At 37.1% G+C, this 15,447-nt stretch overlaps 2 protein-coding genes and 2 pseudogenes across 6 annotated transcripts in view; all 4 read right to left on the reverse strand.

Moving 5' to 3' along the window:
- The window catches only part of LOC129437097 (uncharacterized), a 524,696-nt gene that overhangs the window by 503,130 nt on the left and 6,119 nt on the right, over nucleotides 1-15,447 (reverse strand). The gene's annotated exons all lie outside the window — the stretch shown is intronic.
- Nucleotides 1-15,447, reverse strand: part of LOC129438708 (uncharacterized) — a 197,076-nt gene that overhangs the window by 22,483 nt on the left and 159,146 nt on the right. The window lies entirely within an intron of this gene.
- Nucleotides 825-8,665, reverse strand: LOC129438714 (uncharacterized; annotated as a pseudogene).
- On the reverse strand, nucleotides 11,563-13,289 carry LOC141349260 (uncharacterized; annotated as a pseudogene).

Raw genomic sequence — 15,447 nt, forward strand, 5'->3', positions numbered from 1 at the left:
AAAGTTAAAAAAAAACTGTTATACAATATATGGTATCCGTGCAGTGAAAGTATGACAAACTTGTCAAGTACGCAACCTAAACTCAAATAGTGGTGTTCCTCTCAGCAGCAGTCTTTACTCCTCTCTACAAACTCTTGCAATTCATTTCCATTGTGCTACCACATCATACTGTGCACCTGGACAAGATGATATCAATGCAATAACAGGTCCTTTAACTTTCCTAGAAAGAATAAAAAGAATGACAAAATACTGAATAATTATGTAAACTGTCATTTACCAGCCCAGAGAAAAGGCCTATAGCAGAAGTCAGGAAATCATAAAAATGATAAATGTGTTAATTCATGTTGTTTTTCATATTTTATTAACACTATTGTAGTTATGAACAGTTTGTTAGCTCCCGGACACATACACTTTTTAACAGCTTGGCACCTAAAATACAAATTTTAAGGCACTGACATCATGTCAGGTCATCATGTGGGCCGCAGACGCTGATAGTTTAAGATGTTCGGTCAGACGTTCAATTAGTTCAAAGGAAGATATTTTGAGGATCGGTTTCTAATCAAACTGATCGTGAGCCCTATTAAAAAAACTATGAAAGTGAATGGAGCTCAAAAATGTTTTAATTTCGAAACATTCCTCAAAATATCTTACTTTGTGTTCACCAGAACAAATACATTTATACAGGTTTGTAACAACATGAGAGTGAGTAAATAGAAAGAGAAAGTATTTTTCTGCAATAATGATCATAATTTGATTATTTGTTCTTACTATTAACGGGGCTTTTTAACAATATTTAAAACTTTATACGTTAAAAGTTTTTGGTGTCATAACCTTGTCAAGGTCACTGGTGCGTTACAAAGTTTGACTGTTAATAAACTCTTCCCACAAACATTACAGTGTTAAGGTTTTTCTCCAGTATGAACTCTCTGATGAGATTTTAAGTGACCTGACTGAGAAAAAGTCTTGTCACACTGAGAGCATTTAAAAGGTTTTTCACCTGTATGAATTCTCTTGTGATATAGTAATGTAGACCCTTGACTAAAACTCTTCCCACAGACACTACAGTGATAAGGTTTCTCTCCAGTATGAACTCTTTCATGGGTTTTTAAGCTACTTGAACAAGTAAACGTCTTGCCACACTGAGAGCATTTATAAGGTTTTTCACCTGTATGAATTCTCTTGTGCTTTAATAATGTATGCTTTACACTAAAACTCTTCCCACAGACACTACAGTGATGAGGTTTCTCTCCAGTATGAACTCTCTCATGAACTCTTAAATGAGTTGAATTAGTAAAGCTCTTTCCACATTGAGTGCAGACGTAAGGTTTCTCTCCAGTGTGAACTCTCTGATGGACTCTGAATTTAGATGAATTAGTGAAGCTCTTTCCACATTGAGCGCCGACGTAAGGTTTCTCTCCAGTATGACGTCTCTGATGGATTATCAGTTGACATTTATGACCGTAACGTTTATCACAGTGTGAACACTGATAGAGTTTCTCTTTAATGTGAGTAATCTGGTGTGATTTTAATGAACCTGAATCCCTAAAGGTTTTGTCACATTCACTGCACTGATACGGTCTCTCATTGGTGTGTGAACGCACATGTGTCTTCAGACCACTTTTACAGCTAAATCTCTTCTCACAGTGAGGACACTCGTAATGTTTTTCTCCAGTGTGAACTCTATGATGAACTTTAAGATATTGTTTGGTTGTGAAGTATTTTCCACATTCAGTGCAGTTGAAAGGCTTTTCATCACTGTGTGTCCTCATGTGATCATTTAGATCAGAGGAAGAGACAAAACTCTTCCCACACTGTTCACAGTGAAACTGCTTCTTCTTCTTCTCTCTGTGGTCTTTTGAATAAAGTTTCTTCTCTTGTAAGGTAGTAAAGCTGATCTCAGATCTGGTGAAGAGTTTCTGTTCTGTGTGTTTTCTCTCATGTCTCTCTAAATGTCTCTGTGAGCTGAATGTCTTTCCACAGGTGATGCAGGAAAGAGTTTGTGCTGTCAGTCGCTCTTTTGATGTTGAGGACGTTATTTCTATATCCAAACATGAATCACTCTTCACACCTGAAAGAAACATGAAACAATTAAATTGTCTTTTCACTCTTATTTACACAAAGAAGGATGAAGAATTGAGATTCTGTATCTTTTTCTAGATTCACACATATAGACAGAAGACAGGTGTCAGTCCTGTTATTACAGCTGGGTCATTGTTAGTGATGGAATATTTAAAGCGAGGGTTCGGACTGGAGCGCATGTCTAGAATAAATGGATATGGGTGTGCGATATGACGATATCGTGAACGATTAAAATGTCTCTACGATCTACTTTTTCGGAAACATCATTTTATCCGTGCCTTCATCAAGTACGTGACAATGGGGCGTCCACTGAGCTTTCAAAGTATTGACTGTGTACCGAGTCCGACACATACGCAATACAAATTATTGTTTAATCAAATTATTACTCTACCAGGCCATCAGGGCATCACTGATGTGCAACATTTACAGTAAATAAAAAAAATTAGGATAAGTGAAGAAAAGTAGCCAATCCACCATTGCAAACAAAGTTTAGAACAAACAAAAAACAGGAATCAAACATTAGGGTGACAAAAATGCTCCACAGCTTTTTTTCTTGGAAGAGTTAAAAATTAAAGAAGAGAAAATAACAGTGAGTGAGTTTACATGCACAGTCTTACACCAATTATGCTTAATAAACTGATAACGTGTGGGGTTATGTAAACGCATAAAACGGTTTTCCTTTATCGGGGAAGGCCCATAAACGGCGTAAGCAAAAACCGATCGGCACAGGTCGTTTTTTGCTCATTACGCCGATTCGCGTGGCATGTAAACACCTTAACCGGCTTTCTCACGGTTTTGTCCATGTGCGCATGTCTCCGCTTATGAAAGATAAACGCCACATGCGGAAGTAAGCGCAAAGTAACATATAAAAGTCTCCGCTCGACTAAGGCCCTGTTTATATTAGAGCATTTGCGTTTTAAAACAACATTTTAAAACGAAAACAATCCTCGTTTATACTGGCATTTTAAAAAGAATCTTCATCCACACTATACACCACCATAAATGCATGAAACATGACCATTCACGTAACTGAGCATGCGCATAAAAGTGTAAAATAACTTATTACTCTAATAATAGCTTACCTTTGCGCGTTTATGCAGCCTAGGGGTGTGCAATATTGAAAAAAATTCATACCTGGGTCCTTTGCTGGCAACTATAACAGACACTATTTTTGAACCTATAAAAATGTGTTTGGGAAAGTCTTATACTGTTCTAGCTCCCTCCTACAACATAGTAATATGATTAATAGGTTGATTTTGATTTTATAACTAAACAGAAAGGTCTTTATGATTTAAAAAAAGCATTAAGTGAACAGTACTAAACGAACTTGAAGCAAAAATAAATTTCAGCAAATGCAAACTTCAATCAAACATAGTACAAGATGAAGTATTGCTTTAGCCTACAGAAATGCTTATTGCATTAATTTTTAAAAGTGTGCAAGGTCCGTGCACGTCCTACGCTAGCAACACAGAAATAGCTAAAAGCGCAAGCGGCTAAAGGAGCATTAAATATTAATGACGTTGAGTTTATTGTTTTTATTAATTATATTCACAAAACTTATCAACAAAACATCGATTAAAATTAAGAGACAAATTATCTGAAACAAAATTCGACACAGAGGTAATTGATTTATGATCAAATGATCATTTTAGGGTGAACTAACCCTTTAAGCCTACATACCTGTTGCTCAATAAGTATTAAAGATATCCTAAACTGAAAACCCAAAATAGGTGCTCCCAGTTAAAAATATTAAAAACACAACAATAACTAGATATTAAAGTTTGAAGACAAACTTTATGTTGGCTTGAAAAAGCGTGGCCTGAACAGTTTCACAGGATACACGTAAAGTTAAGACGTTCAATTTAGTCTAGCTGGTTGTTTGCATGATTAAGAATGAATACAGTTTGATTTATCATGAAGACAGCATGACTGGAATGAAGTTAGCATGAAGTTAGCATGATTAGCATGAAGCTAGCATGATTAGCATGATTAGCATGAAGCTAGCATGATTAGCATGAAGCTAGCATGATAAGCATGAAGCTAGCATGATAAGCATGAAGCTAGCATGATTAGCATGAAGCAAGCATGATAAGCATGACGCTAACATGATTAGCATGAAACTAGCATGATTAGCATGAAGCTAACATGATTAGCATGAAGCTAGCATGATGCTATCATGATTAGCATGAAGCTAGCATGATGCTAACATGAAGTTTGCATGATGTTAGCATGAAGTTTGCATGATTAGCATAAATAGCATGAAGCTAACATGATTAGCATGAAGCTAGCATGATGCTATCATGATTAGCATGAAGCTAGCATGATGCTAACATGAAGTTTGCATGATGTTAGCATGAAGTTTGCATGATTAGCATAAATAGCATGAAACTAACATGATTAGCATGAAGCTAGCATGAAGCTAGCATGATTAACATGAAGCTAGCATGAAGCTAGCATGATTAGCATGAAGCTAGCATGATGTTAGCATGATTAGCATGAAGCTAGCATGATGCTAGCATGATTAGCATGAAGCTAGCATGAGGTTAGCATGATTAGCATGAAGCTAGCATGATACTAGCATGATTAGCATAAAGCTAGCATTAGGTTAACATGATTAGCATGAAGCTAACATGATTTAACATGAAGCTAGCATGATTAGCATGAAGCTAGCATGATGCTAACATGATTAGCATGAAGCTAGCATGATGCTAACATGATTGGCATGAAGCTAACATGATCAGCATGAAGTTTGCATGTAGGGCTGAAACGATTCATCGAGTTACTCGATTTACTCGATTCAAAAAATTCCTCGAGGCAAAAATTCTGCCTCGAAGCCTCGTTAAATTCCTATGACGCGCACTACACGCGCCAAGATCTGATTCACACGGACCGTTGTTCAATGTTCAGGAAGCACATCATAGCGCGTGGTTCATTTTGAATTTAGTTGGCGCGATGGCGGAGCGAATATGTCCATAAACGGCAGAGAGAGACTGTGTAAAGTTTGGGATCATTACATTCAGCATCTGAACTGAAAACATCCACTGTTGTTTCACCAAGCGTCGATGAAACAAGGTAACATAGCTTCCGCTGATTTTAATCCCATACTGTATTTGTAGCGATGTCGTTATGCGGTTTGACTAGATATGATGTTTAGCTTTGATGTTTTTAAGGAGTAAACGTATTCACGTTCAATTGCAGGACAGTATAGATTAAAAAAGAACCCCTTGACACACTCGCATGCACTACAGGTGTGTGTACCAAAAAACGGCACCACAGTGCAATCATATATGGGCAACTTGTAATCTGACATATTTTGTTCAATAATAATAATCTCTGTTTTATTGGAGTTTAGCATAAGGAAGTTATTCTCTCTCACGCGAGTCAGACCGATCGCGCAATGCATCACATATGCTTAAACTTATGTAGCCACGCAACAATAATTTCAGCATGCATTCACTGTATACAGCGGGAGGTGATGTTGTGATTTTTCGAACGGATTCTTAACCTAAAATGCACCGCAATGCAAGTGATGCAAACCAGATGCAGCGTTCTATTGAAAAGGAATGTATGTATTTCTGCCGTACCAAAATGCAATGAAGCAGCTGAACGTCTGACTGGGGTGTCACTCTTCCTCACGCACAGAACGCGTGCACACACACAAACACAAGTGCACGTGCGCGCATACACACAGGTTGTTACCATAGCAAATAGGCTCACCCCAGAAATGATATATTATATGTTAAAAGCCTAATGGTAAATGCTGCAGGTGTAGAAATGTACATAAACCAGATATTTACTTTGATGTCAGGGCTAGATTACAGCATGAAACCTGTTGTGCATATTAATAAATTAAAGTGTTTAATTGTTGGCACTGGCACTTATAAACACTAAATGGGTAAAAAATTGAAATAAATAGGCTTATTTCTTGGAGCCAAATACCTCTGGTTTTTTTAGAAATAAAAGCCAAATGCTTGAACATTTTACAGCCAAGTCATTTTCGTTATGCATTATTTGTTTTGGTTGTTTAAAAACACAAAAAAAAATTATCCGATTACTCGATTAATCGATCGATTCAGTGCTAGATTAATCGATTACAAAAAGAATCGATAGCTGCAGCCCTATTTGCATGATTATCATGAAGCTAACATGATGATAGCATGATTAGCATGAAGCTAGCATGATGTTAGCATGATTAACATGAAGCTAACATGATTTAACATGAAGCTAGCATGATTAGCATGATGCTAGCATGATTAGCATGAAGCTAGCACTAAGCTAGCATTAGGTTAACATGATTAGCATGAAACTAACATGATTTAGCATGAAGCTAACATGATTTAACATGAAGCTAACATGATTTAACATGAAGCTAGCATGATTAGCATGGAACTAGCATGATGATAACATGATTAGCATGAAGCTAGCATGATGCTAACATGATTAGCATGAAGTTAGCATGATGTTAACATGATTGGCATGAAGCTAGCATGATGCTAACATGATTAGCATGAAGTTAGCATGATGTTAACATGATTGGCATGAAGCTAACATGATCAGCATGAAGTTTGCATGATTATCATGAAGCTAACATGATGATAGCATGATTAGTAGGGGTGTAACAATTCATCGTGCAAATGCGCGTTTTCTCAATGAATGAATTTGAATGAATTACGGTGAAATCCAGGCACATCCGAACACCAGGGGGCGCTCCCGTGCAGAAACTCCCTTTTGTGCCACACAAGAAGTAGCATTACAAACGCTATTCCAGGAAATGTCTACACATGAATATTTATACGCTGTTCTTCAAATTGTTTCAGGTATTTTCATGATAATAAAGAATATTTTGAATGATTTTGTTTAACGAGTGTTGCTTTTTTAAATGCACATTATAAACGACTCCGACTCATAAGGATTTTAGATTGATAAGGACTTCCTACTGACCAAATGCCGTAATACAGGCACAAGCTGTGCATAAAACAAAGAATCGCAGCCTTGCGATTCAGATTCGATTTCAGACAGGCATTTTTAATGAGGACCGCGATTGAATCGTGATTGAATCGTTACATCCCTAATGATTAGCATGAAGCTAGCAGGATGTTAGCATGATTAACATGAAGCTAACATGATTTAACATGAAGCTAGCATGATTAGCATGATGCTAGCATGATTAGCATGAAGCTAGCACTATTTAACGTGAAGCTAACAAGATTTAACATGAAGCTAGCATGATTTAACTTGAAGTTAGCAAGATATAATATGATATTAGCATAAAGCTAGCATGAAACTAGCATGACTTAACATGAAGCTAACATGACCCAAAGACCCAACCCCCATGTCTCTATGATGTTCAGATCCAGAGATATAAGGCTTTGTTTATTATGTTGCTAGGGTGCTCATATTTGGTTGCTAGGGTTGATATTAAGACTAATTGGATGCCCGAGTAAAATGACTCCACCCCTATGTCTCTATGACACTCTGGTGTAAAGATATCCATCTGGGCTTTTTATAATGGTAGTCTATGGGAGATGTTGCTAGGGTACCCAAAATTGTTGCTAGGGGTGTGGCTTAATAGCTCTGGGGTAATCCTAAGAGACTAATTGGATGACTGAGTAAAATGAGCCCACCCCCATGCCTCTACGACACTCAAAAATGAAGATATTCCATCTGGGACGCTTTTATTCCCTAATATGGGCATGTTTCCTGCCCCATTATAAGTCAATGGGAAATTTTGGGGGCCTATTACACCCCAGGGGTACAGCTTACACCATATTGTGATGTATGTTCTTACAGAGCCTGTCAGGCTCCTTAAATGTGGTAAGCCACAAGTTTCTACAAGTTTCTCACTCGCAGCTATGACCCGTCAAAGTTTGTCTCCATGTTAAGTTAATGGGAATTTTGGGGTGTTTGAACGCCCGGTTTAGGAATTCGGAAGGTCCCATCAGTTAGAAAAGATATAGCACACTAAGTCAGACCAGTCTGAAGGTCTGTGGAACACTTGGTGCATGTAGCTTTAAAGCTCTAGGACGAGTTAGTGTCAGAAATTTTGGGGTGCTAAGAAGAATAAGATATAAGTTTAAACACAATAACAGTATGTTGGCTTTTTCAAGCCAACATAATTAAGGAGACATACCTGATGAAATAAAGTCATCATCTTCCTCCGTGCGATCTTCCTCTTCTGTGGGTTCAGTTTTGATTTCTGTGGGTTCAGTTTTGATTTCTGTGGGTTCAGTTTTGATTTCTGTGTGTTCCGTTTTGATTTCTGTGGGTTCAGTTTTGATTTCTGTGGGTTCAGTTTTAATCTTCATCATGATGTCGTGCAGTCGATGAGTTTAACTGAACACATCTTCAGTTTGGTCTGCAGGATCTGCTGCTGTTCTCCAGCGTTACAGACAGAATCCAGAGACTCTGTGGAGGTTTGATCCTCCTGTAAGCTCTGTTTACTGTCACACACTGTAGTGTCCTGCATCGTCTAAACACTAAAATACACAGAGACAAGACTCTGTTTACACTCAATGAAACACGCAAGAGAGAAAAACACCGAGGATCCACAAACACATCACACGCGCGCTCTTTCTTTCTTTAGTGAGTTTATCTGCGGATTAAAGAGCTGCATCGCCTCCTACTGTACTGGAGAAGGCGCTTCTTCTTCAGTGGTTTTACTGACAGTTTACGAACAATGTGCATTACCGCCATCTTCTGGAGTGTGGCGTAAACTCCTTGGAAAATAAATAGACGGTATGCACCTTTGGCGAAAGTGCCTGCGCGGTTACGCACATGAGTGGCAAAAAGACAGAGCGCAGAATTTGAGTATAGAATCTGGGAAAAAGCTGTTGTGCGATAGACTGTACTAACAGATTTAACAAGAATTCGGATCTGTCATTTTACAGACTACCAAAAAAACACACCAAAAAAACACAAGGAGAAGTTAATAGATCATTCATGCCAACGTCCACTGTCCACAGGTGTGTTGATAAGTTGTTATGGTCACTATCAAGCAGAGGTTTTACTTTCTATTTAAAAGTATTTTTTCAAGTATTGATTTTATCTGTGTTTTTCTTTGGAAACATACCAAAGCATATTATCATGTCTATTAAATTTCATAAATACAAGTTTTTGTCTTCTCGCGGTTCAATTGAAAAAAATAAATAATAAAACACCTCTGACACTTCTGAGTGTAAGTACAAATAGGGCATGTGTGCTGCACAGTTTAAGCCCTTTCTGTGAACGTGTGCATGCCATTTATTATTTATTTCATCATTTCCTGTTTTCTATTATTTCTTCCTTATATTTATAGCCTACGTGTTTGTTCTAAAACTTTTATGTTTACATACAAATTAATATGCATATGCCTGTTTACATATGAATCACTTCACAATTGTGTTTGTGTGTTATATGTATATATTTATTAAGTATGTAAACATAACAATTTTAGAACAAACAGGAAGAAGACATAGGCCAAGATATAAGGTAAAAAGAAATACTAGAAAACAGAAACAATATTAAATATTTAATAAATGGTAATATTCCTTCATAGTATACTCATTCAAAACTTAATCTTTCTAAATAAATTATTAATGTAATGTGATGAAAACGCTATAAGAAACACATAGGAACAGACTTCAACAACAGGTCCTTTAGCTTTCCTAGAAAGAATAAAAAGACTGACAAAATACTAAATGATTATGTAAACTTTAATTTACCAGCCCAGAGAATAAGCCTATAGCAGAAATCAGGAGACGTAATCATTGTAAAAATGAACAAAGCATTTATTATCTGAACAGTTCCTTTCTCAGTGTTTTTAATACCAAGCAAAGTTAATTGACAATTAATGACATTATGGTCCCAAGACATTAAGACTTTAAACCTATTTGTAAAATCACATAGCACACAATATACAATAAACAAGTTTGACACATAACAAAAGAGTTTATAAAAGAGACAAATGTGTTATATAAATAATAAATGTGTAAATAAAATATGAAAAACAACACAAATTAATACTACTCTATATAGTTCTGAACAGTTAATTTGCTTCCGGACACACACGCTGTTTAATAGCTTGGCACATTACCTCATAAAAACCCAGCTACTTTTAAGACGATGACGTCATGTCATATCGTCATGGGTTGCACATGCTGCTAGGCACTAAAATTTCAAGACGTTTGGTCAAACGTTCGATTAGCCATTTGTCAATTGGACGTTTATTTGCACATTTTATCCGCCATATGGATAACCTGCCATAGATTAATAGTAAAGCGCCATCACCTGGGGCCTCATTTATAAAATGCTGCATAAAAAACATCCTACTGCTGCGTCCGAAAACTCAAGGCAGTGACTCGTTGCCTCGCTGCCTCATGAGAAAATGACTTCGGAGGCATGAAGGTAGCTCAGAGAAAGACTATCAGACACACTTCTAGGCAGCATGTTTGAAATTTAAACAGAGAGCGCCTTTGTGATAACTAATCACATATTTGAATACTAATTTCTCGCTAGAAATGCAATTAAAAGGTGTAAAAAGTGAAAATATACCTTTATTTACACTAAATTGGTGGTCCAGTCGCGTCCTTGGCCGCCATTTTATTTTTTCGAACTCGACCTATCACATTCTTAATGTACGTCCACGCATAGGTATCTCAGGAGACAGGAAGTAAACCAAACATTGAATTTGGACATGCCTTGATGCCTTGTAAAGCTGCCTCAGAAGGCAGCAATTTAGAGTTTTCGGACGCAGCCTACATTTGATCTTACAATCATTTAATAAAAATGCGTACGTGTGATTCATAAACCGAACGTACACGCAGAAAACGCGCGTACCCCTTTCAAATCTATAAATCGCAAATGAAGTTGAACTTGTGCGCGCAGCCGAGCAGTTTCAGATCTTTGCCTTTAAATAATGCGTAATTAATGTCAGACATATAAAAGAGCCCTTGTCAATGTTTAAACCCAATTTCAAGCAGCTAGAATGGCTTATTTTCCAAAAACCTGCAGCAATCGGACAAGCAAAAGTGTGTACGTCTGCTCAGACCCTGACGTGGCGCCAAGCACATTTCCATGTCAAAGACAGTTTTTATAAATATGGACTTTCCCATGGATTTTTGGGTACGCACACTTTACGATCAAATCTGTGCATACGCACGCTTTATAAATGAGGCCCCTGCTTTCTGAACCGGCTGCCGCTTTACTGACGAGATGCGCGAGACAATCTCATGCGATTTATCATGCAGCCTTCTTTTTAAGTTACATTATTAAGCCAGAGAAAACTGAAACTATATATTGTTAATGAATATGTGATGCTAACGGGTTGTTTTGTAATGCTAAAGTCTTTGGTAGCCACAAGTTTAGATAAAATATCTGTTGGAAATCAAACTTTTTTTTTTAAGTTACAGACACCGGCCCATTTAGGGTACAGAAACTAACATTTAGTTACCTCCATGGGTAACATTATTTCAAAACAGGTCTCAAAAAACAACACTTTCATAGAAATATTTTTTTTTATTATGGAAGCAAATGGGGATCACAAATAGCTTGATTAAAAACTTTCCTCAAAATATCTTTCGTTGTGTTCATCAGAACAAAGAAATTTATACAGGTTTGTAACTGTTACAAACAACATGAAAGTGAGTAAAAAAATTACATAAGGACATCATAACCTAAAATAAAACTTTCAAATATGGGACCTTTAAGTCATTTTTAGTCCTCCATAATACAGTACTGTTAGATTAATATAAAAACATGAGCAGCAGTTTTATTTCAATTGTTTGTTTGTTCTGTTCTATTTATCTGCAATATTGCTCATAATTAGAATATTTGTTCTTTTTTTACTATTAAGTTTTAACAATATTTAAAGGTGTCATAACCTTATTAAGGTCACTGGTGCTTAAAGCTCAAAGTTTGACTGTTGATGAACTCTTCCCAAAAACATTACAGTGTTAAGATTTCTCTCCAGTATGAATTCTCTGATGGGCTTTTAAGTTACTTGAACAAGCAAACGTCTTGTCACACTGAGAGCATTTGAAAGGTTTTTCACCTGTATGAACTCTGTTGTGCTTTAGTAATGAACCCTTTACACTAAAACTCTTCCCACAGACACTACAGTGTTAAGGTTTCTCTCCAGTATGAACTCTCTGATGGGATTTTAAGTAACCTGACTGAGCAAACGTCATGTCACACTGAGAGCATTTGAAAGGTTTTTGTCCTGTATGAACTCTCTTGTGATTTAGTAATGTAGTCTGTTGACTAAAACTCCTCCCACAGACACTACAGTGATAAGGTTTCTCTCCAGTATGAACTCTCTGATGAACTCTTAAGTTACTTGAACAACCAAACGTCTTGTCACACTGAGAGCATTTGAAAGGTTTTTCACCTGTATGAATTCTTTTGTGATTAAGTAACTTATTCCAATGACTAAAACTCCTCCCACAGACACTACAGTGAAAAGGTTTTTCTTCAGTGTGAATTTTCTGATGATCTTTAAGATTTGGTTTGGTTCTGAATCCTCCCACACTGCTCACAGTGAAACTGCTTCTTCTTCTTCTCTCTGTGCTCTTCTGAATGAAGTTTCTTCTCTTGTAAGGTAGTAAAGCTGATCTCAGATTTGGTTAATAGTTTCTGTTCAGTGTGTTTTCTCTCATGTCTCTCTAAATGTCTCTGTGAGCTGAATGTCTTTCCACAGGTGATGCAGGAAAGAGTTTGTGCTGTCAGTCGCTCTTTTGATGTTGAGGACGTTATTTCTATATCCAAACATGAATCACTCTTCACATCTGAAAGAAACATAAAACAATTAAATTGTCTTTTCACTCTTATTTACACAAAGAAGTGAGATTCTGTGTCTTTTTCAACATTCACACATTTAGACATGTAATAGACATGTCACAGTGATGGGATATTTGAAGCGAGGGTTCAGAGCGCATGTCAAGAATAAATGGGGGTGCCAGATGAAGCCCTGATTTGTGAGTGTTGTGGCGTTTTAGTGTCAGATAGATGTCAAGAGTAGGGGTGGCACGGTACATGAAAAAACATTTGAACAGTTTGGTTTGCTTGTCTCGGTTTGGAGCATGTGTGTTGCACGGTTCGACGCATGCACAATGTAGCCTCGTGCTCGTATGTTACCTGAAGCCTTGTATACCTTGTCTGGCTCCACAGCGCGAACCTCCATTTGGGTTTTTTTATACTCGACTCACCGACTGGGTGCCAGCGTGATGAGACGTCATGCTTGGCTATATTCACCTGGAACTTGTGCTTCTTGGATTGCGGAGCCGCGTGCAAAGTTACAAAATTTGACGTGCACACCGCCTAGTGAAATGGGGTCTTGCGCACTCAACCAACCACTCTGCGTCTTCTAATTTTTCATTTTTGCCGCGCACACCCTTGTGCTCGTGTGGACGCGTCAAGTACAAGGCTTAAAGCTACACTAAAGATGGCAGTTCAAAGAAAGACTAAGAAACATAATGTAATGCATGATTATTTGTGAGTAATCCATTATTTTGTAGAAGTCAAATGGACCAACATTATATACTGACCGCAAAATTATAATTTTATCATAAATCACTTACACCTGTGTCGTTCTAAACACCCAAGTGCTCCGATTGTCTTCACAACACATTGTTACATATTTTTGATAAAAACCATCAAACCATTTGGCTTCTGTCTGTCCCACTGACTTTAGTTAAGTTTCACGGTTCATTTCCTCAGAAAACAATGAAAAGACATTACCAAAAAGGTCCAACATTCGTTCAATAAAAATATTATAAAGTGATGAGAACACTGAGTTGCCAGCGTACAGACACAGAATACACCGGCAAGTAATATTGGCATTTATATGGGTTGTTTAAGTATTGTTTACAATGTTTGCATAACGGCTTAAATAAAAACATTGTCAACTACGTCAGCAAGGGCCTGTTTCAGAAAGGTGGTTAAGTGAAAACTCTGAGTTTTTTAACCCTGAAATGAGGAAAACTCTGAGTTTTCTGTTTCAAAATGAGAGGTAGGTTAAACCTAAGACAGCGGGGTAAGTCAAGCCTGTTTCAGAAGGAGGTAACTTATACTCAGAGTTTGTTTCCGCAGTAACTTACTCTGTGAACCTAACCTTGTCGGGAGCAGGTTTTATCCTGTAAACTCAGAGTTTCTTGTGGTCTCCTCCCCTTTTTTAAAGGAGCAGCGGTGTTTAATCTTGTTAGTTGCTTTAGTACATTCAATCATTGGGCACATTTTTATTATGAACACTGTAAAATATTTTAAGCTGTCTTTAAGTTATAATTAAATTGCCAGTGCAAACCATTTTAACTTACGACTTTATATTTTTATATATTACACTAAACTTTCAACTAAAAATTTCATACAGTAAATTGATATGACTTGTAAAGCTAATATGATATACTTAGATGCATAGATCGTCTTAGTGACTAAAATGTCATGTACTTTTATAGAGAATCCTGTAGATGATGATTGGATGGTTGCATTCATTTGTAGAAAGTTAGATTTATGTCGTGAGAGGATTTTGAGACCCCGAGTGGTTTTTTGTCATATCCACTTACATTTATGTGAGGAAAATTATACTTTTTTTGCAGTCATTTTAGATATATAAATATCCTTACGTCACTAATATCAGTCTTTGTGGTGCTCTTACATCTATACAGTTGCCTTGACATTTCTTACGTATCCACTCGTCATTATCGCTGGTCTAGTGGGTAGTGCTGTGTGCAGTAGTTAGGGCAGATGTACTGTCGGCGATCGGAGTTCGAATCCTGGCCCTGCGAGTTTTTTTTATTCATGACAAACATTTGTAAAGTTCATAGCCTTATATGACAAAGTATTATGCTTAATTTCATTTTTAGCTGAGCTGCTGTCATCTTTTTGTCCATGAGATTGCATCTGCATGTAAATGAATATAATAACGTACAGTCCTAAGTTTATTTACTTCGGATATTTTAACTGTGATGAAAAATTAAAGGTGACATAGAATGGTTGAACGGAGTATTTATCCTTGTTCTGTGATGTGACATGTAGACAAAAACTTTTTTGTTTGGGTCTGTAATGCCTTAGAAGCTTCCTAAAAACCTCTCTCAGATAGCTCTATTAGGTTGGGGGATTTTAAACAAGTGGTTTGCACCTATTTGGCTCCCCCTACTGGCTTAACTTGCAATCTCATTACTGATTGGCTGACTTTGCTGCCACTCAAAAAATGTAGCCAATTATTTTAAAGTGGAGGGGCAGGGAGATGCCTGTGATGTCATAACAAGCATCAGTTTTTCAGATTGGGCCGTTTTCTGGCTGACATTTCGAAAAGAGGAATTTCTATGAGACTGAGATGTTTAACATGTTTAGCACTTTTTGTATGTTTGTGAATGTGGGTAGACTACCATTATTCAA

This window comes from Misgurnus anguillicaudatus, chromosome 24 (genome assembly GCF_027580225.2).
Source record: "Misgurnus anguillicaudatus chromosome 24, ASM2758022v2, whole genome shotgun sequence".
In the NCBI taxonomy this organism is placed as follows: Eukaryota; Metazoa; Chordata; class Actinopteri; order Cypriniformes; family Cobitidae; genus Misgurnus; species Misgurnus anguillicaudatus.